Source organism: Eleutherodactylus coqui, chromosome 1 (genome assembly GCF_035609145.1).
Source record: "Eleutherodactylus coqui strain aEleCoq1 chromosome 1, aEleCoq1.hap1, whole genome shotgun sequence".
In the NCBI taxonomy this organism is placed as follows: Eukaryota; Metazoa; Chordata; class Amphibia; order Anura; family Eleutherodactylidae; genus Eleutherodactylus; species Eleutherodactylus coqui.
Window position 1 is genome coordinate 53303430 of NC_089837.1, and position 2500 is coordinate 53305929.

The 2500-nt window shown below is 46.8% G+C and overlaps 2 non-coding genes across 2 annotated transcripts; both read right to left on the reverse strand.

Annotated features, from left to right (window-relative positions):
• Positions 1 to 1258: 1258 nt before the first annotated feature.
• TRNAN-GUU (transfer RNA asparagine (anticodon GUU)) lies at positions 1259 to 1332 on the reverse strand. Its single transcript has one exon. It is a non-coding gene; the product is annotated as a tRNA-Asn (tRNA).
• Positions 1333 to 2123: 791 nt separating this feature from the next.
• Positions 2124 to 2207, reverse strand: TRNAR-UCU (transfer RNA arginine (anticodon UCU)). Its single transcript is given in 2 exon segments — positions 2124 to 2159; positions 2171 to 2207. It is a non-coding gene; the product is annotated as a tRNA-Arg (tRNA).
• Between the last annotated feature and the right edge of the window lie 293 nt (positions 2208 to 2500).

Below are 2500 nucleotides of genomic sequence, written 5' to 3' on the forward strand. Positions count from 1 at the left end.
AAAAGAGTACCCAACTGCCCACGGAGAGTGGCTCCCTGTTAGCGGCTTAGTAACAGTCAGAGGCTTCCTCAGCTTTGCCTCACCAGCACCTTGTAAGCTATCCCAATGCAGCAGAGTGGCGCAGCGGAAGCGTGCTGGGCCCATAACCCAGAGGTCGATGGATCGAAACCATCCTCTGCTAGGAAGCTTGGTTTTTGCAGTCCCTACCACATCAACATCTTCCTGGACAGCCCAATTTGAGAAATCGCTTTGTTTCTTAAAAAATGTCCTCTTCTCTGTCAATGCAGACATACATGCCTAAATACAGAAGATCATAGAATGGTAGAGTTGGAAGGGTCATCGGGTCCAAGCACCTGCTCAGTGCAGGATTACCTAAATCATTCCAGACAGATCTTTGTCCAGGCTTTGTTTGAACACTTCCATGGAAGGAGAACTCATCACCACCCGTGGTAACCTGTACCACTCATTGATCACTCTCACCGTCAGAAAGTTTTTTCTAATATGCCATTTAGAAAAGGGCTCTTCCCTTTGCACTGCAGATCAAAACTGAATGCTAAATCAGTCGCCTTAAAAAGCTTCAAGGCAGGGCTACGATAACAAATGAAGTCCTAGGCAGGTTTTTTGCCTAAGAGCACACAACAAGCTACCACAGTGCGCTAGAAAGTACAACTCTGGTGGGACTCGAACCCACAACCTTTGAATCACTTTCACTCTAGAAGTCCAATACGCTATCCATTGCGCCACAGAGCCACTCTTAAGCCTTCCGCATAGTCAATTTTTGGCTGTGAAAAGGCCAGTGCATCTCACTTTTGTGACATCTATACTTAAAAAAAAAAAAAAAAAAAAGCCCTCAACTTTGGAAACTCTTGAATGCTGGGAATGTGCTAAAATTGCTGATCAGAGTAGACAGGTGGAAGCAGCAGGCAAGGGGGATTAGCTCACATGGTAGAGCGCTCGCTTCGCATGCGAGAGGTAGCGGGATCGATGCCTGCATCCTCCAACATCTTTACTTGCCAGCGCTTTGAAACTCTAGCATGATGGCCTTTTTATCTTTGGCGCTCAAAGAACTGGCCTTCGATAGCTCAGCTGGTAGAGCGGAGGACTGTAGAAGCAAATTAGCAATCCTTAGGTCGCTGGTTCAATTCCGGCTCGAAGGACCTTTTTGGCTAGCATTACCATTTTGAAGCTTTTAAACGGCTCAGACACACTGACAGCCACGTCTTTACGTGTAACATACGGCGCAAACAAAAGGCAAGCCCGTCCCTGGGTGGGCTTGAACCACCAACCTTTCGGTTAACAGCCGAACGCGCTAACCGATTGCGCCACAGAGACAACCACACATTGTGCCGCTGGCCAAATCCTCAGTCAGGTCAACTATATTCTCTCAGGTGACTACCTAAACAATAATATCAAAAAAAGGAAAAGAAGAGATAAACTAGAACACAACAGCGTGACTCAAAAGAGTACCCAACTGCCCACGGAGAGTGGCTCCCTGTTAGCGGCTTAGTAACAGTCAGAGGCTTCCTCAGCTTTGCCTCACCAGCACCTTGTAAGCTATCCCAATGCAGCAGAGTGGTGCAGCGGAAGCGTGCTGGGCCCATAACCCAGAGGTCGATGGATCGAAACCATCCTCTGCTAGGAAGCTTGGTTTTTGCAGTCCCTACCACATCAACATCTTCCTGGACAGCCCAATTTGAGAAATCGCTTTGTTTCTTAAAAAATGTCCTCTTCTCTGTCAATGCAGACATACATGCCTAAATACAGAAGATCATAGAATGGTAGAGTTGGAAGGGTCATCGGGTCCAAGCACCTGCTCAGTGCAGGATTACCTAAATCATTCCAGACAGATCTTTGTCCAGGCTTTGTTTGAACACTTCCATGGAAGGAGAACTCATCACCACCCGTGGTAACCTGTACCACTCATTGATCACTCTCACCGTCAGAAAGTTTTTTCTAATATGCTATTTAGAAAAGGGCTCTTCCCTTTGCACTGCAGATCAAAACTGAATGCTAAATCAGTCGCCTTAAAAAGCTTCAAGGCAGGGCTACGATAACAAATGAAGTCCTAGGCAGGTTTTTTGCCTAAGAGCACACAACAAGCTACCACAGTGCGCTAGAAAGTACGACTCTGGTGGGACTCGAACCCACAACCTTTGAATCACTTTCACTCTAGAAGTCCAATGCGCTATCCATTGCGCCACAGAGCCACTCTTAAGCCGTCCGCATAGTCAATTTTTGGCTGTGAAAAGGCCAGTGCATCTCACTTTTGTGACATCTATACTTAAAAAAAAAAAAAAAAAAAGCCCTCAACTTTGGAAACTCTTGAATGCTGGGAATGTGCTAAAATTGCTGATCAGAGTAGACAGGTGGAAGCAGCAGGCAAGGGGGATTAGCTCACATGGTAGAGCGCTCGCTTCGCATGCGAGAGGTAGCGGGATCGATGCCTGCATCCTCCAACATCTTTACTTGCCAGCGCTTTGAAACTCTAGCATGATGGCCT